Source organism: Pleurodeles waltl, chromosome 6, assembly GCF_031143425.1.
Source record: "Pleurodeles waltl isolate 20211129_DDA chromosome 6, aPleWal1.hap1.20221129, whole genome shotgun sequence".
Classification (NCBI taxonomy): domain Eukaryota; kingdom Metazoa; phylum Chordata; class Amphibia; order Caudata; family Salamandridae; genus Pleurodeles; species Pleurodeles waltl.
Window position 1 is genome coordinate 13,777,134 of NC_090445.1, and position 27,171 is coordinate 13,804,304.

General features: G+C 48.0%; 1 protein-coding gene across 6 annotated transcripts in view; it reads right to left on the reverse strand.

The window, feature by feature from the left end:
- Positions 1–27,171, reverse strand: part of SH3GLB2 (SH3 domain containing GRB2 like, endophilin B2) — a 169,356-nt gene that overhangs the window by 122,469 nt on the left and 19,716 nt on the right. The gene's annotated exons all lie outside the window — the stretch shown is intronic.

Genomic DNA, 27,171 nt, shown 5'->3' on the forward strand with positions numbered 1-27,171 from the left:
GCCCCAAAATAAGAAGTCCTCCATCCCATACAAGTCTAGGAAAAACTACACCCCATGAAGATCAGAACTAAATGTGGCTAAATGCAACCAAAACAGAATACAAGAAGATTCAATACCAAGCAGGACTTTTAAATAAAGAACAGGCTAGGCATGATGGGTAATTAGATCCATCTCAATCATGGCACAGAAAGCCACATCTGAATACAAGAAGACAGACGACCCGAGCCCGGAAAGGAACAATTAAACCTCAAAACAGGAAGACCCCATCAAAAGCAACAGCAAGCCTAGGAACAATCAACACCTAGTAAACAAAGAACCCATTCTAAGTATGGCTAACAACTGGATGCACATTTTTTTTTAACAAAAAACTCAAGCAGGGCTAGAAAGAACTGGACTAAAAACAACCCATGCCAGTGTGACTAGAAACACTAGACACATTAACCCAAGAAAGTGTGGGAGCGACCCAACCCACACACATGAAGACCTCATCTCAAGCATGACTTGGAATTCAGGATCAAGAACGCTGCAGTGATGATCATCCCAAGGAGCATATTGACAACTAAAACTAAATACAAGAAGACCTACATCCCAAGCCGTCATGGAAACAACAACCAACATACAAAGTCTCCATCCGAGCAGGGCTAGAAACAACCAAACTACAAAAGGCTGTGTGGCACAGCTAATAACGACTAAACCCTTCTTCTCAAGAGGAGCTAAAACAACACGTACAAGGAGATATCAACCCAGGGAGAGCTATAAACACCAAACCCCAAAACAGAAACACCCTAATCTCAACCATGACAGCACTCTATAAACTCAAATACTAAAAGCTCCATCCTAAGTGTAAAACCTTGAGCAATCAAACCACATTACATGAAGACGACTATGCTACGCACGTTACGATTCCATGTCTCTGCTTGTGGATGGCTCTGTGTACACACCAACGGCAGCCTGGAAATTACCACCAGAATCTAACCAAAATCCATGCAGGCCTTCTATTGGAAAACCTGCAATTCTTTCCATGGGCTACAGATATCAAAATGCACTGGCAAGTATTCACAGTGACCTCGAAAACACTGTACATTAGTTTCAACAAAAGTAGTCTTGTGACTAAAACTGAATCATTCTCTCTCTCTCTCTGCCCAATCATCTGACTCTGCCCTGGGCTTATCGCTGCCCGTGATAAAAGCTCCTTATTCATGCCCTGGTGTTTGAACCTTTGTGCACCAGGACTTGTTACTTGTGTGGCCATCATTCCTTGCCTTGTTTCTTCCAGAGTCTGTGTCCTGTTCCACAGCACCTTGCTGCACATTTCTCCAAGCTCTGCATTTCATGTTGCTTCACTGTATGTTCTGCTTTTGTCTGCAGTCAGGTGCACCTCCTCAGCTGCTCCCTTCCTACTTAGCTTCCAAAAACTTTCTGCTCTTACTACATTTTACCATATTTCCTGTCTTGTGATCCAGTTGCCCCTCTGCTTACTTCTTTTGTTTCGGTCATGTGCTCTTTTTTTCTGCTCCCTAGTTGACTTGCTTTTGCTTCTCGTTTCATCTGCAAGTTGCTTGTATTCCACAATTGCTGTCTCTAGTTTATCTTGCATCCCTGTCTCTTGTGGTAGCAGCTTCTAGACGCTGTTGCTCGTCACGCCTTGCGTGATAATATCCCTGCATACCTGTGGCTGTCCTACCTTTTTCTCCGGTGTGACCTTGATGCCTTCCTTTTGCACGTTTGCTACGGTTCTCGTGATCCTTGTGCTTTCCCTTCTCAAGTCTGTCTGCAGTTCTGGTTGTTTCTCTCGTTAGTCCCATGCTTGTGCTCCAGCTTCTTTTGCCTGATCTGTACTTCTTTCCTTCTAACATAGTTGCTTCTCTGCTTCTTGCCTTGCACTCTACTTGGGCACTTAAGGTCCATTTAGAGTGTGGTCAGGGCCACCGAGTATTTTACTCGGTCGCCCTGATGGAGTATCAGAGAAGTTAGAGATGCCCATGCCCCAGCAGACATCTCTTACATTGGTTGGAACTGCCACCACGGTGTTTCCTGACACTGTATTGAAAGTGTGCCCTCCAACACTTAACATTCCCACAGACTTTAAATTTCTGTTTTTAACTTTAAAAATAAAATCCGAAAGCAGGATTTGTTTTCATTATTAAAATAAATAAATAAAACACACACAATAACTCCCTAAGCATGGGATATTAATCCCATGGCATGGGAGTGTTTTTACTTTCACTTATAACTATCTTTTGGATGGTGGGACGCAAAAGTAAAAACTTGCCACTTATTCGCCCACTCTAGGACAAGCAAACAGCAAAACCCCTGACTGCACTTACACTGCCAGAGCGTCGGGGGAGTATGGCAGTGGCAGAGGCAGAGGCGACATACTGAACGTGCTAATGACTCGAAATGAGGTGGGTGAACCTTCAGTGTGGCGGAAAGGATATTCCATCAACTTTACAGCAGCATAAGCTTTCCGCCACACTCTAAATCAGGGCTTATGCCTTTTAGTAAGTGTACCCTCTTGTGTATAACCGTAAAGAGGTTGGCTTCTAGATTCCAGGAGGCAATCCCTGTCCCAGCCTTTGTCTGGTGTTACACTTCTTAAGTGCTTTAAGAGTGACTGTGTGTTAGTGTTAATTTCCTAGGAACTGGCGCTGTGAATTAAGCTCAATCCAGGCGGGCTTGGCTCATGTATTTAAATAAAATCTTTAGTGGTGCCCCTGGGTCCGGACACAGAATCACGTCTGTTGCCACCTTTCTATGGAGTTTGCAGATTGAGTGTCTGTAAGTATAATCAGCACAGAGAGAGTTTCACAAGTCCTGTGAGATGTTTGGAGTCTTACCTGGGTACAACCGTAGAGGTAACCGACAGTCTTTGTCCAGTTATTGGTACATTATGGTTGCCTAAATTCTCTGTCCTGCACTTGTCCCATATTCTGCTTCCGTCTCCACTTTCATCTAGCATGTGTCATTACTTGTTGTTACTCACTCACTTCCAAAGCTTGATAGCAGCACAGATAGGAACAAAGAAGGCTAAACATGCTAAGTAGGACTAATGACAACCAAAGATCACTACACAAAGACCCTACTCCACGTAGGGGGGTTTAAAATGTAAAGCACAGAACTTAACAACCTCTTTACCAATCAGGACTACAAACAAATAGCAGTCAAAGATCCTCATCTTGTGCAAGACTAGGAAAAACTAGAGTCCATTGAATGAAGCCACCAACGCAAACATGTACATATACATCTGGATGTATGTATGCCTGGGTATTTAGCATGAACCTAGTTGGGGAGCTAATAATCATGTTAAATAATGGAGAGAGGGGATTTATTCAATTGACTTTCAAAAATGCATTACCTTATATTTACAACTGCTTTACATTTCCCATGTTTACAGCTGCATTACCTTTCACAGAGGTAACATGTTTAGAAACATGGAGATTAAGTAATTTGTCCAGAATCAAATCATTTTGAATCAAATGAAGAGGATAGGATTAAAACCCAGGTTTCAAAGTTAGTAGCGTAATCACTAGAGCACATTTTCAAGAGTTTCTTTCACACAGCAGTACCCCACGAGGAATCGTTCTTCCATAAAGCAGTGCCCCACGAGTTATCGTTCTTCCATAAAGCAGTGCCCCACGAGGAAAGGTCCTTCCAAACGGCAGTGCCCCACGAGGAAAGGTACTTCCACACGGCAGTGCCCCACGAGGAAAGGTCCTTCCACACGGCAGTGCCCCACGAGGAAAGGTCCTTCCACACGGCAGTGCCCCACAAGAAAAGGTCCTTCCACACAGCAATGCACCCTGAGGAAAGGTCCTTCCACAGAGCAGTGCCCCACGAGGAAAGGTCCTTCCACGCGGCAGTGGCCCACAAGAAAAAGTCCTTCCACACAGCAATGCACCCTGAGGAAAGGTCCTTCCACGCGGCAGTGCCCCACGAGGAAAGGTCCTTCCACACGGCAGTGCCCCACAAGAAAAAGTCCTTCCACACGGCAGTGCCCCACAAGGAAAGGTCCTTCCACACAGCAATGCACCCTGAGGAAAGGTCCTTCCACACAGCAGTGCCCCACGAGAAAAAGTCCTTCCACGCGGCAGTGCCCCACAAGAAAAAGTCCATCCACACGGCAGTACCCCACGAGGATAGGTCCTTCCCAACGGCAGTGCCCCACGAGGATAGGTCCTTCCCAACGGCAGTGCCCCACGAGGATAGGTCCTTCCACACAGCAGTGCCCTACGAGGAAAGGTCCTTCCACACAGCAGTGCCCTACGAGGAAAGGTCCTTCCACACAGCAGTGCCCCACGAGGAAAGGTCCTTCCACACAGCAGTGCCCCACGAGGAAAGGTCCTTCCACACAGCAGTGCCCCACGAGGAAAGGTCCTTCCACACCGCAGTGTGCTATGAGGAAAGGTTCTTCCACACCTCAGTGCTCCATTAGGAAAGGTCCTTCCACACAGCAGTGCCCCACGAGTAAAGGTCCTTCCACACAGCAGTGCCCCACAAGGAAAGGTCCCTCCACACTGCAGTACGCCATGAGGAAAGGTCCTTCCACACAGCAGTGCCCCACAAGGAAAGGTCCTTCCACACAGCAGTGCCCCACAAGGAAAGGTCCTTCCACAAGGCAGTGTGCCATGAGGAAAGGTCCTTCCACACAGCAGGGCCCCACAAGCAAAGGTCCTTCCACACCGCAGTACGCCATGAGGAAAGGTCCTTCCACACAGCAGTGCCCCAAGAGGAAAGGTCCTTCCACATCGCAGTGTGCTATGAGGAAAGGTCCATCCACATAGCAGTGCCCCACTAGGAAAGGTCCTTGCACACAGCAGTGCACCACGAGGAATGGTCCTTTCATACAGCAGTGCCCTCAGGGAAAGGTCCTTCCACACAGCAGTGCCCTACGAGGAAAGGTCCTTCCACACAGCAGTGCCCTACGAGGAAAGGTCCTTCCACACAGCAGTGCCCTACGAGGAAAGGTCCTTCCACACAGCAGTGCCCCACGAGGAAAGGTCCTTCCACACAGCAGTGCCCCACGAGGAAAGGTCCTTCCACACAGCAGTGCCCCACGAGGAAAGGTCCTTCCACACCGCAGTGTGCTATGAGGAAAGGTTCTTCCACACCTCAGTGCTCCATTAGGAAAGGTCCTTCCACACAGCAGTGCCCCACGAGTAAAGGTCCTTCCACACAGCAGTGCCCCACAAGGAATGGTCCCTCCACACTGCAGTACGCCATGAGGAAAGGTGCTTCCACACAGCAGTGCCCCACAAGGAAAGGTCCTTCCACAAGGCAGTGTGCCATGAGGAAAGGTCCTTCCACACAGCAGGGCCCCACAAGCAAAGGTCCTTCCACACCGCAGTACGCCATGAGGAAAGGTCCTTCCACACAGCAGTGCCCCAAGAGGAAAGGTCCTTCCACATCGCAGTGTGCTATGAGGAAAGGTCCATCCACATAGCAGTGCCCCACTAGGAAAGGTCCTTGCACACAGCAGTGCACCACGAGGAATGGTCCTTTCATACAGCAGTGCCCTCAGGGAAAGGTCCTTTCACACAGCAGTGGCCCACGAGGGTAGGTCCTTCCCCACAACAGTGCTCTACGAGGAAAGGTCCTTTCCCACACAACAGTGCCCTGCGGGGAAAGGTCCTTCCACACAGCAGTGCCCCACGAGAAAAAGTCCTTTCCACACAGCAGTGCCCCACGAGAATAGGTACTTCCACACAGCAGTGCTCTACGAGGAAAGGTCCTTCCACACAGCAGTGCTCTACGAGGAAAGGTCCTCCCACACAGCAGTGCCCCACAAGGATGGGTCCTCCCACACAGCAGTGCCCCACAAGGATAGGTCCTCCCACACAGCAGTGCCCCACGAGGATAGGTCCTTCCACACAGCAGTGCCCCACGAGGACAGGTCCTTCCACACAGCAGTGCCCCACGAGGACAGGCCCTTCCACACAGCAGTGCCCCACAAGGACAGGTCCTTCCACACAGGAGTGCCCCACGAGAATAGGTCCTTCCACACAGGAGTGCTCTACGAGGAAAGGTCCTTCCACACAGCAGTGCTCTACGAGGAAAGGTCCTTCCACACAGCAGTGCTCTACGAGGAAAGGTCCTCCCACACAGCAGTGCTCTACGAGGAAAGGTCCTCCCACACAGCAGTGCTCTACGAGGAAAGGTCCTCCCACACAGCAGTGCCCCACAAGGATAGGTCCTCCCACACAGCAGTGCCCCACGAGGATAGGTCCTTCCACACAGCAGTGCCCCACGAGGACAGGTCCTTCCACACAGCAGTGCCCCACGAGGACAGGTCCTTCCACACAGCAGTGCCCCACGAGGAAAGGTCCTTCCACACAACAGTGCCCCACGAGGACAGGTCCTTCCACACAACAGTGCCCCACGAGGACAGGTCCTTCCACACAGCAGTGCCCCACGAGGATAGGTCCTTCCACACAGAAGTGCCCTACAAGGAAAGGTCCTTCCACACAGCAGTGCCCTACAAGGAAAGGTCCTTCCACATCGCAGTGTGCTATGAGGAAAGGTCCATCCACATAGCAGTGCCCCACTAGGAAAGGTCCTTGCACACAGCAGTGCACCACGAGGAATGGTCCTTTCATACAGCAGTGCCCTCAGGGAAAGGTCCTTCCACACAGCAGTGGCCCACGAGGGTAGGTCCTTCCACACAGCAGTGCCCCACGAGGAAAGGTCCTTCCACACAACAGTGCCCCACGAGGACAGGTCCTTCCACACAACAGTGCCCCACGAGGACAGGTCCTTCCACACAGCAGTGCCCCACGAGGATAGGTCCTTCCACACAGAAGTGCCCTACAAGGAAAGGTCCTTCCACACAGCAGTGCCCTATGAGGAAAGGTCCATCCACATAGCAGTGCCCCACTAGGAAAGGTCCTTGCACACAGCAGTGCACCACGAGGAATGGTCCTTTCATACAGCAGTGCCCTCAGGGAAAGGTCCTTTCACACAGCAGTGGCCCACGAGGGTAGGTCCTTCCCCACAACAGTGCTCTACGAGGAAAGGTCCTTTCCCACACAACAGTGCCCTGCGGGGAAAGGTCCTTCCACACAGCAGTGCCCCACGAGAAAAAGTCCTTTCCACACAGCAGTGCCCCACGAGAATAGGTACTTCCACACAGCAGTGCTCTACGAGGAAAGGTCCTTCCACACAGCAGTGCTCTACGAGGAAAGGTCCTCCCACACAGCAGTGCCCCACAAGGATGGGTCCTCCCACACAGCAGTGCCCCACAAGGATAGGTCCTCCCACACAGCAGTGCCCCACGAGGATAGGTCCTTCCACACAGCAGTGCCCCACGAGGACAGGTCCTTCCACACAGCAGTGCCCCACGAGGACAGGCCCTTCCACACAGCAGTGCCCCACAAGGACAGGTCCTTCCACACAGGAGTGCCCCACGAGAATAGGTCCTTCCACACAGGAGTGCTCTACGAGGAAAGGTCCTTCCACACAGCAGTGCTCTACGAGGAAAGGTCCTTCCACACAGCAGTGCTCTACGAGGAAAGGTCCTTCCACACAGCAGTGCTCTACGAGGAAAGGTCCTCCCACACAGCAGTGCTCTACGAGGAAAGGTCCTCCCACACAGCAGTGCTCTACGAGGAAAGGTCCTCCCACACAGCAGTGCCCCACAAGGATAGGTCCTCCCACACAGCAGTGCCCCACGAGGATAGGTCCTTCCACACAGCAGTGCCCCACGAGGACAGGTCCTTCCACACAGCAGTGCCCCACGAGGACAGGTCCTTCCACACAGCAGTGCCCCACGAGGAAAGGTCCTTCCACACAACAGTGCCCCACGAGGACAGGTCCTTCCACACAACAGTGCCCCACGAGGACAGGTCCTTCCACACAGCAGTGCCCCACGAGGATAGGTCCTTCCACACAGAAGTGCCCTACAAGGAAAGGTCCTTCCACACAGCAGTGCCCTACAAGGAAAGGTCCTTCCACACAGCAGTGCCCTACAAGGAAAGGTCCTTCCACACAGCAGTGCCCTACGAGGAAAGGTCCTTCCACACAGCAGTGCCCTACGAGGAAAGGTCCTTTCACACAGCAGTACCCCACAAGGAAAACTTCTTCCACACAGCAGTGCCCCATGAGAAAAAGTCCCTGCACAAAGCAGTGCCCCACAAGGAAAGGTCCTTCACACAGTAGTGCCCCACGAGGAATGAGCTGATGGTGTCTGAAGACCTCCACACTCTAACAAGCAGAAGACTGAAATCAACTACATAGAAAGCCACCTCATAAACAAGTCACACTAATGTCCATCGCGGAGCTTCACACTATGCAGCACAAGGGACAATCCAACCCCTGTGTTCAGTTCAATTTGCAACTAGCTACACCCCATGCAGAAGATGAAAAACATGAGTCACAAAAAGCCTGCTCCCCAACACAGCTTCTATCCGCACTGGAAGCATCCTCCACATGCGCCTCATCACCACCAATAACCAGAGAGCGTCATCACAAGCGTGGCCACCGACAGAACCTCTCATGTAGTACCTCACTGCAAGTAAAAAGGGGCACAACAAAGAACGCCAAGAGCTCCCTCTCCAGAAAGGGATGGCCACACCAAGATGGGCTCATCAAGAAGACCATGACCCAGCTATTCGCCAGAAAGAACAGCAGTCACAGTGTAGTCAGGAAGGGTCTTTACTCTGTAAAGATGGTGCACGTGCGAAGCAGCAAAATACTAAGCTTGACAAGTCAGTGACTGAGGAGGTCAAAGCCCTTATGAAGTCACTCTTTACTAAAGTTACTGTTCTTAATAAATATTCAGAGGGTGGTTAATTTAAAAAAAAAAAAAACTGGTTTGGACCCTAATGTCCTGAGGCCCGCATCCCTGAAAGTGATCCCAGAGGTCCACCTCTCTGCCGCCAGGGGAAAACGTTCAGTTGCTGGTGAACTGTAGTCCTCCGTTGTGAGAAAGTAGCCTCTTTCTAGCCTTGTTACCCCCACTTTTGGCCTGTTTGTGAGTATATGTCAGGGTGTTTTCACTGTCTCACTGGGATCCTTCTAGCCAGGGCCCAGTGCTCATAAGTTTGTGGCCTATATGTGTGTGTTCCAGGTGTGATGCCTAACTGTCTCACTGAGGCTCTGCTAACCAGAACCTCAGTGGTTATGCTCTTTCTGCTCTCCAAATTGTCACTAACAGGCTAGTGACCAATTTCTCCAATTCACATTGGCATACTGGAACACCCTTATAATTCCCTAGTATATGGTACTGAGGTACCCAGGGTATTGGGGTTCCAGGAGATCCCTATGGGCTGCAGCATTTCTTCTGCCACCCATAGGGAGCTCTGACAATTCTTACACAGGCCTGCCACTGCAGCCTGAGTGAAATAACGTCCACGTTATTTCACAGCCATTTACCACTGCACTTAAGTAACTTATAAGTCACCTATATATCTAACCTTCACCTGGTGAAGTTTGGATGCAAAGTTACTTAGTGTGTGGGCACCCTGGCACTAGCCAAGGTGCCCCCACATCGTTCAGGGCAAATTCCCCGGACTTTGTGAGTGCGGGGACACCATTTCACGCGTGCACTATACATAGGTCACTACCTATGTATAGCGTCACAATGGTAACTCCGAACATGGCCATGTAACATGTCTAAGATCATGGAATTGTCACCCCAATGCCATTCTGGCATTGGGGAGACAATTCCATGATCCCCTGAGTCTCTAGCACAGACCCGGGTACTGCCAAACTGCCTTTCCTGGGGTTTCACTGCAGCTGCTGCTGCTGCCAACCCCTCAGACAGGTCAGCCAGGCCTGGCCCAGGAAGGCAGAACAAAGGACTTCCTCAGAGAGAGGGTGTTACACCCTCTCCCTTTGGAAAAATGTGTCAGGGCTGGGGAGGAGTAGCCTCCCCCAGCCTCTGGAAATGCTTTGATGGGCACAGATGGTGCCCATCTCTGCATAAGCCAGTCTACACCGGTTCAGGGATCCCCCAGCCCTGCTCTGGCGCGAAACTGGACAAAGGAAAAGAAAGTGACCACTCCCCTGACCTGCACCTCCCAGGGGAGGTGCCCAGAGCTCCTCCAGTGTGCTCCAGACCTCTGCCATCTTGGAAACAGAGGTGCTGCTGGCACACTGGACTGCTCTGAGTGGCCAGTGCCATCAGGTGACGTCAGAGACTCCTTCTGATAGGCTCTTACCTTTCTTACTAGCCTATCCTCCTTCCTAGGTAGCCAAACCTCCTTTTCTGGCTATTTAGGGTCTCTGCTTTGGAGAATTCTTCAGATACCGAATGCAAGAGCTCACCAGAGTTCCTCTGCATCTCTCTCATCACCTTCTGCCAAAGGATCGACCGCTGACTGCTCAGGATGCCTGCAAAACTGCAACAAAGTAGCAAAGACGACTACTGCAACCTTGTATCGCTTCATCCTGCCGGCTTTCTCAACTGTTTCCTGGTGGTGCATGCTCTGGGGTAGCCTGCCTCCTTCTTGCACCAGGAGCTCTGAAGAAATCTCCCGTGGGTTGACGGAATCTTCCCCCTGCAACAGCAGGCAACAAAAGACTGCATTACCGGTCCTCTGGGTCCCCTCTCAGCACAACGAGCGTGGTCCCTGGAACTCAGCAACTCTGTCCAAGTGACTCAAACAGTCCAGTAACTCTTCAGTCCAAGTTTGGTGGAGGTAAGTCCTTGCCTCCCCACTCTAGACTGCATTGCTGGGTACCACGTGATTTGCAGCTGCTCCGGCTCCTGTGCACTCTTCCAGGATTTCCTTTGTGCTCAGCCAAGCCTGGGTCCCCGACACTCTAACCTGCAGTGCACAACCTTCTGAGTTGTCCTCCGGCGTCGTGGGACTCCCTTTTCTGACTTAGGGTGGACTCCGGTTCACTCCTCTTCCAAGTGCCTGTTCCGGTACTTCTGCAGGTGCTGCCTGCTTCTGTGAGGGCTCCCTGACTTGCTGGGCTCCCCCCTCTGTCTCCTCATCCAAGTGGCGACATCCTGGTCCCTCCTGGCCCACAGCAGCATCCAAAAACCCTAACCGCGACCCTTGCAGCTAGCAAGGCTTGTTTGCGGTCTTTCTGAGTGGGAACACCTCTGCAAGCTTATTCACGACGTGGGACATCCATCCTCCAAAGGGGAAGTTCCTAGTCCTCTTCGTTCTTGCAGAACACAAACCTTCTTCCATCCAGTGGCAGCTTCTTTGCATCCTCAGCTGGCATTTCCTGGGCATCTGCCCACTCTCGACACTGTCGCGACACTCGGACTTGGTCCCCTTGTCTTACAGGTACTCAGGTCCGGAAATCCACTGCTGTTGCATTGCTGGTGTTGGTCTTCCTTGCAGAATCCCCCTATCACGACTTCTGTGCTCTCTGGGGTTGTAGGTGCACTTTACACCTACCTTTCAGGGTCTTGGGGTGGGCTATTTTCCTAACCCTCACTGTTTTCTTACAGTCCCAGCTACCCTATACCAGCTCACATAGGTTTGGGGTCCATTCGTGGTTCGCATTCCACTTTTGGAGTATATGGTTTGTGTTGCCCCTATACCTATGTGCTCCTATTGCAATCTACTGTAACTTTACATTGCTTGCATTACTTCCTTTTGCTATTACTGCATATTTTTGGTACTGTGTACATATATCTTGTGTATATTTGCTATCCTCATACTGAGGGTACTCACTGAGATACTTTGGCATATTGTCATAAAAATAAAGTACCTTTATTTTTAGTATATCTGTGTATTGTGTTTTCTTATGATATTGTGCATATGACACCAGTGGTATAGTAGGAGCTTTGCATGTCTCCTAGTTCAGCCTAAGCTGCTCTGCTATAGCTACCTTCTATCAGCCTAAGCTGCTAGAAACACCTCTTCTACACGAATAAGGGATAACTGGACCTGGTACAGAGTGTAAGTACCCCTTGGTACCACTACAAGCCAGGCAAGCCTCCTACATCCGTGACACTGGAGAAACAAGCATGATTTTCAGATGGCCAGTGGGATGGGATTTAGCACGTTTCATTGGATAGGATGGCACAGACAGTCATCTGTTTTGGCGCATCGGAGGATCAGACCATGCTAATCCTACACAAGTCAGAAGGGGTTACTAGCACAGCAAGCCTTAGTACCCAGTCCAGCTACTGCACTTTACTGATGCACTACTATTTTCGTGATTCAACCTGTTTTTTAACAAAGGGGCGTAGGGAGATAGGATGCAAAATGCCCGATACGGCTTATGCTATTTGTTACCGGTCTTACACCCATAATAGATCTCAAGCTACACAGAAAAGAAGGAAATAAGTGTCCTGCAGCAAGATTTTCTTCTGAAGCAATCTGAATAGTGAGATGTTTGTGAAGTCCCACCAAGAGCATTGGTGATGATTTGAACAATGTGGCCTTAACTGGCCAGATCCATTCTACAGAAACTGTACTTTGCAGGAAAAGGTGAAACTGCAGAATGATGCTCATTCAGACAGTGGCTGCACGGAGGCCAGGGGTAACAAGACACACCATGTCAAGCTTGGTTCTCTGCACTCCTTCAAGTGGCTGTCCACTAAACGTATAATTCTTTCATGCATCAATGGACAACATCAGCACATGTCATGCCGTTTCCATGCCAGCAGTGTCCAGCAGTGTGCAACAGTGGCTCCCATGCAGTTTGCACTGGGCCCACTCTGGAGAATGCTCCTACAGTTAGAGTCCACCGAGTGACCGGTTACCATCTACTCCACTTTACTTTCTGCAAATGATTTTCTGTCACCTTACACTGCAGTAGTATGCAGCAGCACATTCTAGGTAGCTCACAAGGCAGCATCGTTCATGTGTCTACCTCAGTCTGTCAGCCGCCACTAACTAAGGCTCATCCAGAGCATCCAAGCAACAACATAGAAGCACCACCAGCTATCCCACCAGACAGTAGTCAACAGAAAGTAACCAAGGCTCACCTCAAAGAAAGCACAAGATACCACCTCAGTAATGTCAAGAGCTGGATGTGAATAGGAAGTACGCTTCTGGGAGGACCACCCGCCATCTGAAGAAGAAAACCTCAGAGAAGCCAAATTCAGAAGAGGAGTCTGATCTCTGCTACAGATGGCCACCACCCAGACTAAGCATGGCAGTGAAAGATATGGATTGTTTAAAGTCCAGCCCCCACAAGAACGACACAAGTCCACAAGTTGAAACTTGGTAGGTCAACCATGCCCATGATTCACACTAGAAGTTAAGAAATAACGAAAAACTAGTACTACAGAGTTTGTTGCTCTAAATTTTATATGTAGGGCTGCATTTGCTAATTACTTGGTTTCTTATGCATTCACATGGCAGACTTAAGACTGGAACCAAATGAATGTGTGGGTGTGGTGGTTTGGTGATTAATGGTGGATGAAGAAGGGCGTAGCAGGGGGCATCAAGGGTGGATAGTGTCACAAATGCTACGGTTACTGCAATATCAAAATTAATATAGAGGATTTCAAAACACACCAGCACTCACTGCAAGAATAAAGGTGCACTCCATAGCCACGCAGCAGCACAGAGCCCAGGGAAGTGGTGGGGGAGGGCAGGACAATGGCTGAAGATGCTGCACACCCGACACCTTATTAAATTATTCAGGGCACCAAGTCACACACCTGCTGCTGAGAGACCAGCATATGCATTCAAAGCCAAACACACGGGAACAGGCTAATAGTGTGTAGAGCTCAGGTCCAGCTCAGAATCAGCCTACGTGACGGTGCGCTCAGACCAGGCTATACAAAAGCCCATTTCGAACAGTGTGCAAGATCCCACTCTTTGTCAAACTATGCTGGGGTCGAGGCAGACTCTGCAAGTGCACACTGAAGTGTGGAGGGATCTGAATAGACTGCTCAAGGGCGAGGCCAATACAAAAGAGCTAGTCTGTGCAGTGGCCTACTCGTGCAGTACTAAGAAGGGGACAGGGAATACTGCAAAAGAGTTTATTCAAGCCACAACTTTGTTTTGGGTTGAAAATCCTTAATTACATAATGAACTAGCTAGCCTGTCTCTGTTCTGTGTGCCCTCTCTGATCTGGTGTCTTCTATACACAGCAAACCTTCAGCCTACTGCAAGACGCTCTACAGGTTTCCTTTGACTGCTCGGGTTAGAAGTATTGTAGGCAATACTAAGATGAGTGTACATGCTTTCTACCTATTAAGGGTGCCTGCTACTGCCTCTTGGGGCTATGGAAAAACTGACAGCTGGTACCTAATTGCCGGTGTACAGGACTTTTTTACCGCATCCTTGCTCGAGTTGTCTACTTGTCCTGGTGGGGGTACTTCATACCTGAGGTATCTATTTACTCTGACTGTTGGAGGTGGGCTCGGAATGACTTGGTATTTGTGACCCAAAATGGAGGTTCTGTTGAGGTGACTGAAGGTCATTCGGGCTTTTCACTCCCAAAAGCGAGTCCACACCCTGGCATTACTACTGATTGCATTGTTTGAGCTCCTACAGACCTTTTCTTGCCTCACTTTGGGCTCCTAATAAAGAAAGCTGAAGGCCTCCAGAGAAACAGGACACCTGCAGCACTAAGGCCAAGTTCCCTTTCTATCGACATGAGCAGAGAAAAGAAGATCTGCCCCAGCAACAGGGGTGCTGTACTGAGGACTCGCCTGAACCTCATTCATTCAGAGCCTCCCTTCACCCTTTTCTGATTCATGTGGGGAAAGTGCAAAACGTGCATTTAAAGGGACTGGCTGACCACCAAAATTTTAATGGGGCCAGTGCCCCTTCCAAGTTCTGCTCCCAGCTTTTTTTTTATTCTTTAAGTATATTTAGTGGGTTTTTCATGAAGGACAGCAGTCACAATTGGCAGGGTCCGTAAGAATGATTAATCATATCAGTGTGTATCATGAGCAGTACATAGTAAATGAAAACATGATAATTAGTGCATTTGAAGCAGCTGCGTGCATGCACTTTCGGTTGGTGAGTCAATATAGAGGACGGGAGTCTACTGCCTTGGTGACACAAATTTGGGGCAAACCCATGAACTGGTGTGGGAGTAGGGCGAAAGAACAAGCGTGGAAGCTACATGTCACGTCTACAGGGGAGACGTATGTAAGCGGGTAGTGAGGACGGTGGTACTGTGATGAGGGGGTGCAAGCAGCGGGTGAGGTGAACCATACAGGTCTCTCTCATGTTTGGCAACAAGGCGTGTCAGGGATGTGAAGCAGGTTCGTACCTTACGCAGCTTGTGACTCTTGAAGATGCCCAAGGAGCATCCCTCCCAGGTGTGTAAGTTTGGCAGACCTCCCTTACGGTGTTGTGTAGAGACTTCCAGTAACCACGTAGGGAGGGACAGCCGCAGAGCATGTGGGGAAGGTCTGCATCTGGAGCCTGGCAGCACGGACAGCCCACTGGTGTACCAGGAAAGTAGCGATTGATTGGGCAGGGGTAAGGTACGTTCTGTGTAATATAAAAAAAACAGTATATTTTTTAAAGGGAAGCTAAGGGATACCTGTTGAGGTCATTCTAAAGCCTGTGTCTATTCCTTATCATGGAGCACTCGTCCGTAATCGTCTTCCCGCTTCTGTCGAAGCACACTGATAGGGGCCCTCTTCACTTCATAAATGGCCTTTTACAACCAGATGTTAAGGTGACGGCCATCACCCATGGTGAGTATGGTCTGCAATACTGGATGTGTAGCGGGGTCCACCTCCGTGGTATTCCACAGGGTGCAATGTGTGTTGTTAAGTTGCCTATGAAGGAGAAATTTTCCTAGCGGAAGGCCATAGTCCATAGCCAACTGGTCAAAGGAGAGAAAGTTATCTACGAAAAGGTTGCCAAGTGTATGTAACAAATGCGTAGTCCAGCCCACCATGTCCCGTCACGTGTAAAAGTCCCAAAATGAGAGGAGGCCAATCAGTGACTGGTGTCTCCCGCAAGAAGTGAAGGACACGGACCACACGTGTCCGGGCCATTGCTAACTGTGAAGGCCTTTGGTGGGGGGGAGGCTTGGAAGAAGAAGGCCTCAGACCTTCGGTACTGGTAGGATTCCTCATTCACTGCATGTCTCACCCAGACATCGCCTGGCAGTACAAAGCGATAGCCACTATAGCTGGGCTGCTAATAGCTATGCCTCAAAAGACGGGGCGCCTAGCCCTCCTTGGTCCAGTGGTAGCTGCTGTTTTCAGAGATCAACGCAGCTTTGCTTACTACCTCAAATGAAGGTGCTCAGTGAGCAATAAAATTCTTTAAAAAAGGGACTTGGTGAAATAACTGGAAGGCTAGTAAAATAATATAGGCGGAAGGCTAGTAAAATAATATAGGCGGTGGAGCAGAATGACCTTCTTTGCCAAAGCTATCTTGCCAATCTGGGCCAGGGGTAAAGATTGCCAGAAATGTTTTTGAAATCTGAAACTTGTCAAGGTCGTGCGGAGGTTCCCTTCGTACATGTCCAATGATGTATGGTAAAGGTGAATCCCCAGGTGGTGGATTGCTGCTTCGTGCCAGCGGTCTCACCTAGGTATAAGAACTGTGGTAGCTGATCAGGGCAGAGCAGATATATGGCTGACTTTTTCCAATTTACTCAGAGCCTTGCGGCCGTGCCGAACCCAGTCAGTGTGTCCCGCAGTGAGGAGAAATTAGATGTGGCATCTCTCAGGTACAGAAGCAGGTCATCTGCATACAGCGACACTGGGTGCATCCTGTCCTCTAGGGGTACATCCCACTCCTTCCAAAACAAATGGCCCATCAACAGCGCAAATAGCAGGGGAGACAGTGGGCACCCTTGCCTGGTCCCGCGGTCTAGGGGAAATGGAGGTGACCCAGGCGTATCTGAGAGGTTGGCTTGGTGTAGAGTAGTGGGGTGTAGGCAAGGAGTTGTGGCCCAACCCTCATGCGAGTTAGCACCCTGAAGACATAGTGTCATGTCAATGTTTCAAATGCCTTTTCTAGGTCTAATATGAGACAGGCTACATGTGGGTACCATCCTTGAATGCAAACCTGTATATGAAAGAGACGACAGATGATTTGGGAGGTACTTTGTCTGGGGACAAATCCATTTTGGTCAGCGTGGGTATGTTCTGGGAGAACCTGGGCATATCTGTCATCTAGGATCTTCCCCAGAGCTTTGTAATCCACTCCTAATATGGCTATGGGCCTGAAAGATGATAATTGACTAGGGTTTCTCTCTGGTTTGGGAACAGAGGCCAGTAAGGACTCCTGAAATGAATGGGGAAGCTTTCCAGGGAGTAGTGCCACCTCGTACATCTCCACACGGCAGAGCGCCAGGAGAAAGTGCTGTAGTGCTCCATTGGCAAGCCATCTAGCCATGGTGTTTTGTTTTGGGCTAGGTCTTGGATTTCCTGAGCCACATACTCTGTGGTTATTCTGGCATCTAGGGAAAGTCAAGTGGAGGTGGGAATGAGGACAGTTCAACCCCTGCTAGAAACGTGTGGGAGTGCTCCTCCAAGGAGTCAGGTGGTGCCCGGTAGATGAAGGAGTAATAAGCATAAAAGGTCTGCAGTATCTCCCTCTTGGGTGACAACAATAGAGCCCATGGGTGTAACCAACTCTGTGATCGGGCAACAGAGTGGATCACCAGGCCAGGGGAGAGAGAGAGAGAGAGAGAGAGAGAGAGAGAGAGAGAGAGAGAGAGAGAGAGAGAGAGAGAGAGATATATATATATATATATATATATATATATATATATATATATATATATATATATATCTCTCTCTCTCTCTCTCTCTCTCTCTCTCTCTCCCCCTCTCCCTCTCGTGACTGCTGGATCTGGTTCGCAGTATGCTGAGAACTTGTGCGTGAGGAGGAGCCCGGATCAGCAGAGGAGGCTGGTAGGTTTGAGGAAGATTATTCGGTTGTTGTGGGACATGGGGCCAATGTTGTGTGAGGCTTTGTATGTTTGTGCGAGGAGTTTGAAAAGTGCTTGTTTGTGGACTAGCCTCATCACTAACAAGAAGTTTAGCCAAACAAATGGTACAAGACAAAAAAGAGCTTCACTTCTTCCCTTGGAATACTGCAGCTTAGGAAGCCTCCATCTATGACTTCTTCAAAAGATGATCCACACTTTAACTATAACACACAGTCGCATACAGAAAAAGTACAGCTGAGAGTTAAGTGTGACCTAAAATGGCCACGAAAAGTATAGTTGTTGACTGAACCACAAATGTTTTCAAGAATCTCCTAAATATTTGTATCTATTTCCAATTGAAATTAATAAGTAACTATTGTAATTGGTTTTAATTAACATACTGAATAATTTACATAACCTATCTACCTACAGATTCCATATGATCATGAACTTCAAATCTGTTGATAAGAAGATAAAAAAATTGAATTCCACATTTCGGTTTATAATATCAGGAAAATCATGATTCAACATACAGGAGATTAATCATCACATCTTCACGAATAAAACACCCACGGCATTCCAAGTGTAACCACTGATACAACTGCAATAACCAAGAAGGCTCACACCAAGAAACTAACTTATCCAGGCAGCAGAAACTCCTACAAACGTAATATTGCATCCCCTCTGAGCAAAACCATCTCTTGATAAATCTCGAGAAACAGCCACACCACGGCAAACACCGGGCACACCTTCTGGTACAACAGATTCTTCTGCTCACACGAACCGAGGCACTACCAATTCTTCTCTTATAAATGAACACAATGCACCCACAATACATAACCTACTTACCCGGACAACATCACAATCGCCTGACTCCTCCCCAAAAACACAGATAAAACTGAACACAGCCTCCAATTAGCCCATACGCTCCCCAATATAGCTACTTAAGAGTCATGGGCTGCTGCAGGGCCAAACAACAAGGAAACACACTGTAGGAAGCTGGCTATCTGCAGTGCACTGATGTATGTGGGGGCTACACAGATAGTCCAGACGACCCTTATTGGTATACAGGGTTACAAATGACAATCCCAAAAGCTCTTGTGTGGGCGAGCAGTTAAGCATATCAGAGAGTAGTGAGAATCATTTGTTGTACTCACAGAGGCAATAAATAAGACACGCAGTCAAGAAGGAACTCGAGACCAATTGTTTAGAAAAATTGTTACACTGTTTATACAGGACCAGTCTTCAGAAGTTAAGGTAAGTGCAGGGCACAGTCCAAGGCAGCACCAACAGATCACCCCGGGGAGCTCTGGAGTGTCTGAGTGTAGAGGTGCTTAACAATGGTGGTTGCCCGGTTGGTTTCAGTGGAGAACAGCCCTGGGCAAAAGAAGCTACAGGTGAGGACTGGGGGGCAGTCAGACTGAACCAACATGAGTCTCAAGTCTTGCGATGCTTGACAATGTAGGAACACCTTTGGTCCTCCTCTTCTCTTCCTCCTCTGTTCTTGCTTGTCACTGCTATGTGGTATCCTTCTTCTTCATGGGTCCAAGGAATCTGTCTTCTGGTGTAGGGGAGCCACCTAAATACTCAAATTAGGGGTGTTTGGTGTGTGTAGGGTAGTAGCCAATGGCTACTTACCCTTGGGGCACCTACATCCAGTATATGGGGTCTTCCGGGGGGGAGGGGGCATATTCCTATCCAAGAAGGCCTAGTTCCAACCAAAAACAAGATGGTGGAGCCCTTCCACCAGTGTCCAACTCAGGTAGCCCAGAGGTGCTACACGCCTACTGCCTAGCTCATTTTCCTACCTGTCCTGGTACCAAATGGGCCTCAGGGCAGGGGGGCTACACCCAGGTCTAGGGATGCCAAGGTTTGCATACCAGAGGCGGCAGGCCTTTGAAGCCCCTGGCCTTGATGTGCAGCCATCCTACTGAAGTGGATGACAATATCCCTCCCTGGAGCAGGCTTCGTTTCTGACCTCTGAGAGCACAGGCTCTCGCCTCCCAAGTGGCCAGAAACCGGTCTGCGGCGGCAGGCTGGTCAAGGTCAGTCAGCCAACACACCTAACGACTAGTGGGGTTCAGAAGGCACCTCTAAGGTTCCCCCTTGGTGCATGTCATAATACAACCGAGGCCAGCATCAGCCTGGGTTTGTTAAGATGATGTGTTTGATGCCAAACACCATAGGTTTCAGTTAAGCTATTATGTGACTCGGTCACTCAGGACGTCAAGCGGCCAACACATACCTTAAGATGGTTTCCCTGTTCACTTGCAATGCTCAGAAATGGGGCTGGGCATCACAGAGTAATATCTGCTCGTCATGAATTTTAGATTCTATTAAGGACAGGGAGAAAAGGATTATCCCACCTGCTCGAATACGTATATTGTGCATGTTTATTGCTTGTGTTATATTATTAGATAGGTGTAATTTGCCCACCCTTGATTTTGTGTGTTGGAATAGAAATGGAACTCATATTTTCTTTCCTTATAGGAACCGATTCCAAACAAGTGTAAAGATTTGTGGATTTTCCGAGTTTTGTTGGCAAGACTGGACGTTAAGTTATTTTGATATTGAAGTTGTCCAGGAAGATCATGTTCGGAACTGTTCATCTGAGAATGCTATTGGATACTTGCAAAGAAAGAGGAAGTCAGATGGTGCCTCCCTATTTTGTAGACTGTGTTGGACTACTATTGGTGGGTTATGAGAGGGGTGTGATTCAAAGCCTTGTGTTATAGTGTGCTTTCTCTGTTTACTGTTTTTTTGGGGGGCTGCTGTTTTGGGAGTAGTAAAGATTGATAAAAGCATAATCCTGGCCTCCAAGTCCTTAGTAGAATCTAAAATTCTTGATGCAAAGCTAGAAACTTTTGTACTGATCAACGTAGTCTTGAGGTGCCTGCAGATGCAGGGGTTTGACTCCTTCACTTCAAGGGCGATTCCTTTGTGCTTCCTGGTGCAAACAGAGTCCTTGTGACCCTGGAGGATGCACAGCCTTGGATGTTCCAGAATTCTTGCAGGATCCAGAGAAACAGCGTTGCAGTGGGAGCCTTCCCACCAGGAGCAGACTTGTTCGGTTCCAGACGAAGACCAGCAGCGGTTCCAGAGTCCAGGAGCAGAATATGTCTTGCAGAGAGTTGCTTGTAGTGTCTTGCTTGCCAAATCTGTGGCCCCACTCGTGATGGCGCCCTTAAATAACTTTAAAAGGGGATTGGTTACTCTCTGCAGTGATCCACCTATCAGAGGTGGTTAGGATAGTCTTCTACGTGGCCTAACCAACCAGATGCTGCCAGGGGGCTTTGCCCATCTTTTTTTACAAGATGGCAGAATCAAGTGGCCATTTGGCAGAGCTCTGGGCATCTCCCTAGGGAGAAGCTGGACAGGGGAGTGGTCCTTTGTGTAGTTTCATTCCAGAGCAGGAACCGGGGGTTCCTGAACTGGTGCAAACCGGATTATGCAAGACAGGCACCAAATGTGCCCTTCAAAGTAGTCTGGTGGCGCTCAGAGGCTACCCCACCCCTTAGACACCTCTCCCTTGCAGAAAATCCTTTGTTCTGCTCCTCCAGCCTGAGCACCGCTCACCAGCAGGAGAGCAGAACAGTGCCTGGGGTCAGCAGCAGCACGGGCTAGCAGCTGGAGCCTGTAAGGCTGCACAGGCAGAACTGGGGGATTCCCTAGGGAACTCCCAGAGTACATGGTATCATGCAACTAAGACTGGAATCGGTGTAGTTGCACGATTCCAAAATGTTTGATACCAAACCTTCCTAGGTTCAGAGTAGCCATTATCTATGTGGATCACTCGCGTTGACCAGTGTCCCCTACATACCTTAAGATGGCTTCCCCGCACTTAGAGTCCAGGAATTGGCCTTGTGTTTGTAAGGGTACCCTGCTCATGCAGGGGTACCCTCACACTTAGAGACATGCACCCTGCCCTTGGGCTGAGGGGCTTTTCAGAGGGGTGACTTATAATGCCTAAGTGCAGTGGTAAGGTTAGGCAGTGAAAGGGTGCATGGCAGCAGTGGTGGGCCTGCAGTCACAGTTTGCATGGGCTCCTATGGGTGGCATAATACATGCTGCAGCCCATGGGGGACCCCTGGTGTACCAATGCCCTGGATACCTAGGTACCATATATTAGGGACTTACAGGGGTACACCAGTATGCTAACTGTGTGTTGTAAGAAGTACCAAAGCAACTACATTTGGAGGAGAGGAGAAAGCATAATCACAGGGGTCCTGGTTAGCAGGACCCCAGTGAACCAAAGTCCAAACACACTGACATCAGGCAAAAAGTTGGGGTAACTATGCCAGAAAGACGGCACTTTCCTACAGGGTCCCTTAGGGTGGCACAATTCATGCTACAGCTCTAAGGGACCCTCTCCTTTACCCACGCCATGGGTACCAGGGGTACCGTTTACTAGGGACTTACACAGGTAGAGGAGTGTGCCAATCGCACATTACCTGTTTTTAGGGGAAGGGCACTGGCACTGGGGACCGGTCTAGCAGGGACCAAGTGCACATCGGTAGAGAAAACTCAGTACCAGTGGCAAAAAGTGGGAGGTGACCATGTCAAGAAGGGCAGCTTCCTAGACACCCCAAGGCTTATCGTCTCATCTGAGCCCAAGCATCCCTACTTAGATACATGATCACCTAAACCACATCTACTAGTTAATGCACAACACACAGGGATGTGGAATTCCTATCGCCCGACGCCCGGGACATCTTGTTTGGGGTCAAGGGCTACAAGTTTTTATGTTTACTTTGTCCTTGGGACAAGTAGGCCCAACCCCCTGCAGCACAAACCCTTTGGCTGCCTGATTACAGAGAGTGGAACTCTCTGCAGTTGAGTTAATGTGTTTCCAAAAGTTAATGCTGTTCGAACTTGTATTTATGGTTCATTATTTGAAAGTCTTCATTATTAGGGTGAGTGCTGTAAATAAATGTTTTAAGGTCACACTTCACTACTGACGTTGGTTCCAGTACAAAAAAAAAAAAACGTGTATACACATGTTTGAAAAGTTTAGGCTATGAGGCTAAGTTTAATGCTCCCAGAATGCTCTCTGATTATATGCAAATGAAGTGTCATTTAGTAAAATGTGTTGATGCATGCTAGTATTTCCCAAAAATATTTCTAATGGAAAATCAGTGTAACCATTTTCAACACGATTATGGGAAGCATGAAAATAAACAAACACTGACAAAGGCAACTGATCTGACATATTTTTATAAGTCTTTTAGTTTCATCAATGCGTGTCTTGTTTTGACATGGCTTTTGTAACACTTTATTGTTGTGGGAGCTACCAGGCCCTCAACATTGTAACAAACACTGGCAAACCCCCCCAAAAAAGTTTTTGAACTCTCTAAAAGCACACCAGTGGCATAACAAAGGCCCCGCAGCCGCCCGCCAGGGGGCCCCTTCAGCACAGCACCTGCCCTGAGTGAGTCTGGAGAGGGGGCTCCTCCATGTTCTTTACAAAGGGGCACCCTCCAGTTTCGTTACGTCACTGATTGCCACTGTAGCTCCTGACACTGAACAAAACTACTTTGTGTGCCAATATGCTCCTTGTGGAAGAGCAGAATGCGATCGCTCACAGTAAAGCCGGCCGAAAGAGAGAGAAATAGAAGTTTAATAAAAACAAAATGTCTTTGTTAACACCAGACCTAATTAGGGACCAAGACCCACATGTAGGTAGCTTTTTGCATGTCGCAAACAGCGACTTTCGCTGTTTGCGACATGCAAAAAGCACACTGCGATGCACAAACCCAGTTTTGCGATTCAGTAACCTGGTTACCGAATCGCAAAACGGGTTTGCGACTCGCAATTAGTAAGGGGTGTTCCCTTCCTAATTGCGACTCGCAGTGCAATGTAGGATTGTTTTGTGACCGCGAACGCGGGCGCAAACCAATCGCAGTTTGCACCCATTTCAAATGGGTACTAACACTTTCGCAAAAGGGAAGGGATCCCCATGGGACCCCTTCCCCATTGTGAATGTCACTGTAAACATTTTTTCAGAGCAGGCAGTGGTCCTGTGGACCACTGCCTGCTCTGAAAAAATGAAACGAAAACGTTTCATTTTTCATTTTTGTTATGCATCTCATTTTCCTTTAAGGAAAACGGGCTGCATTACAAAAAAAATAACTGCTTTATTGAAAAGCAGTCACAGACATGGTGGTCTGCTGTCTCCAGCAGGCCACCATCCCTGTGAGGGCCGCCATTCGCGAGGGGGTCGCAAATTGCGACCCACCTCATGATTATTTATGAGGTGGGCATTTGCGAAGCCCTTGCGAATCACAGATGGTGTCAGGGACACCATCCTACATTCGGATTTGCGACTCGCAATTTGTAGGCCGCAAATCTGAACCTACCTACATGTGGCCCCAAATTCTTAAAGAAAGTCACAAAAGTGCACCCATGGTATATGTTGTACCCTATAAAATATTTGTGAACTGTATTTTAGCATGGGTAAATACGATGTGTAGATTTGCTCATGTAAAAATCTATTGAGCATTTGCAAGTTCATTTTCCCTCCAGCCACTTTCTTCCCAACCCTGGAACAAGTTCTAATTCTGCCATTGTCAGGAGTAAATGTCCAACCTTTCTTATTATGGGAAAATATTAGAGAGAAGCTGGTAAAAATCTTTAAAACATGCAGGTTAGTAGGTTTGCAGACTCAAAGGCATTCCAGCCCTAGAACTATTGCTTACTGCTTCCTCCAGCCCCAGTATGCAGATCTGCAGAAAGGTGGCAAAATAAGGAAATTGTTACAGTAGGGATTGAAACTGCAAGTATTTAAGCCCTACTATGGTAGTAGCCCTGACATAATCAGAGAGGCTATTATCAGAGCACTTACATAATGAGATTGCTGCCATAATTTGTCGCCACACTACATGGCACCAAAGGGACAAGTAGATCTTTTTACAGGACAAGTAGATTTGAGAAGCAACCTGTCCACTGGACAAGTAGATATTTTAATAAATTCCACACCCCTGAACACATACTTATTATCCATGTGTACTGTAATCCGGTTACTCCGCATACAGCTGTATTTAACCACCCTAATGTCCCATTACCATTGTTATATTAACTAACACTGGCTGTTTTGTAAGTAATATTCACTTCATTATCTCTCTAGTCAGCGTATGGTTGACCTCTGCCTGGAATTTAAACACCCCACCTACATACAGGGCTCTGAAACCCTTCTGGGTGAAGTCTGTCAGATACAAACAACAAATTACTTAAAAATGAGCGAGCAAATCTGCAACGTACCACTGCACACACTGAATCCATGGAGGCACTGGCAATAAAACTGGATACGGACCTCTACTCCGTGTCCATCAAGAGTCTCCCAGCACCTGCACATCTTACCAACACCCTGAAACTTGCACTTGGCGCACACTCTCCAGAGTCCGCTCACCCAACATAAAAAGGCTGCCATGACAACTAGAAAACTACTAAAAACCATTGAACACTGCAAAATCAAAAATGAAAAAAAGGCCAAAATAAGGATTACTCAAGAGAAACTGTAAGAACCAGGTTCCATACACAGGAAACTGATGCATGCAGTGCTTAATGATGTCTCTCCTCTGATGCAGTAGAACAGTATGTACACCAACTTAAATCCCTAAAGCTTACAATTTGAAACACAGATTACTTAAAAGCAGACCAGCACTAGCGGATTTAATCTTGCTGTACAATCTAGATATCCTCTTCCCAACATAAACACAGCTCTCCCACTCAGCAGACCACACATATTTAAACAAATGACCCAAAAACATCAAAAGAATAAAAAACTGTACCAAAAGACAAAACAGAAGGGAGGTGGACAGCCCATAACACACAAAGAGCACATCACATGCACCCCAAGTGTTCACTGCATCACCAACTCCTTTGAGTGCCTACAACTAACTATTCTGGTCTTCAAGACATACCGAATAAACACCACCCAACTTTATCATCCACTAAGGAGCAACAACTTCTTCAATGAATGGACACACCCTACAACCAGCTCGTTATTATCCCAGCAGTATACTTAATGCTCAGAGGTTTTAATTTTCACTGGAATGACAGAAGACACTTTGGTAAAGTCGCTGTCACCTTTCCTTATGGAAATTAAATTAAAGACATTTCTCTTAAACCCACTCTTTGCTAAAATGCCCGCTTAGGCCTTATCGCTGACAAACTAACATGGATTACAGTGAACAATCCCACCAAAGTTATTGGTCTAAACACTTTGCTTTCCTCTCAGTTACACCACCACCCTCATAATCCCTCCAAGCCCCACAATGGAAACTCAAAAAACATTCCTGCTTTATTTGAAAATTACAATTCCAACATTGTGACAATTATGGTTACTTTCGCTCCAAACCACAGGCCAAAAATAGATCCAATAAAGTGTGGTACATGCCTTCCTTAAACACTTAGAGAACACATGTTTTATTTTTCGAATGCATCTGGTTGCCCACTTTCCTCTCTCACACTGAACCTAAAACAAACATGAAGTAGATACAAAACCAACCTACTGTCATGCTATTAATTGTGTTTGACCAATGACTTTGTGTTTCACCACTGTGCATAATAGTTGCTCAATGTTCACCAGTAGCACATTATTCAGTTTAGCTGCCTATTGGCTTTAACATGGCATTAGCCATTACATTCTGTATTCAGTTTAGCTGCCTATTGGCTTCAACATGGCATTAGACATTACATTTGGTATTTAGGTTAGCTGCCTATTGGCATTAACGTGGAGTTAGACATTGTAGTTGAGACATTGCAGAGGAGCTGTGTTTTTCCAAGCTGTGTTTTTCCACATGGTTGACCAAGCTGTGTTTTTCACACCAAACCCTAGCTGATAAGAGAGCATAGATTTTGTGTCTACCTCTCAATCAGTCTGGGAACGAGTGTTGGAGAATTGGCCACTTTCCGGGTTTATTCGGTTCCCACACCGAGTTTGCTTTTAACGGTGACCCTGGGCAACAGCGAGAAAAAAGATCTGGACTTCGGGCAGGAACGGATGTCAGTTGCCTGTCTCCCGTTTGGGTGAAAAATCTCTTTCTCGCAGTTGAACCGGAGTTATCAACTTGCAGACCTTAGAAAGATGAAGCGGAGTGATAGGCCCTACGGTGATGCAATTTTGACTTTTATGCTTTGCTTTGAAGTTATGCTATAATATAATCACATGTATTTGCTGTGTACATTGCAACTGAGAAGTACATTGATATATTTTGCTTTCATTGCTGCGACTACTTTTAAACTTCCAACCTACTAATCTCGTCTTTCAGGAACCTCGGGGTGAAGTAATAACAATAAATGTCTTCTTTAAACTAAGAAGTGCATTCCAGAGAAGTTTTGTAATCTCTGCCATACGATAAGAGAAGGAAAGCAAAACATTTTGGCGCTAATCGGCAGTCT